Genomic DNA, 577 nt, shown 5'->3' on the forward strand with positions numbered 1-577 from the left:
GTTCTCTTGTCCACTTTACCCTTTTATCTGCAATATGCAAAAGGACACAGACCTATAGTGATTTTTCTACAACTCTAGGACAAATACCTGAAGATTCATAGTACACATGACTTCCCAGAATCTCTTGGTTGCCCTGTTCTTTCTGCAAAAGACAGCTGAATTTGCAGCATTCTGTGGCTGAAAGAATTAAACATAATGGACCTTGAGAGATGCATTCCCAAAAGGTCACCTTACCACCACAGGGATCACTTATGCTCATGCGCTGATTTGAGAAAGGATCTTGAAACCTCTATTAATCACAGTTTATCCACATTTGCTTTCCCATACCAATGATGCCCTTTAGAATGCCTGCAAATCTACTGCTAAATATACTTCTATTGAAATCAAATTTGTCCTCTCCTGAGAGTCATTCCACCTTAATTGTATGATAAGCTCTCCCAGAAATATTGAATTCAAAGTCATGCCCATGGAGCAGATGGTGTAGCTAACATGAAACAGAATTTCTGAGGATGCATGAAGAAAAGCTGATGTTAAATTACAGAGCTCTTCCTCATTTGTTTTGTTTTTGTTTTTTTCT

This window comes from Onychomys torridus, chromosome 4 (genome assembly GCF_903995425.1).
Source record: "Onychomys torridus chromosome 4, mOncTor1.1, whole genome shotgun sequence".
NCBI lineage: Eukaryota > Metazoa > Chordata > Mammalia > Rodentia > Cricetidae > Onychomys > Onychomys torridus.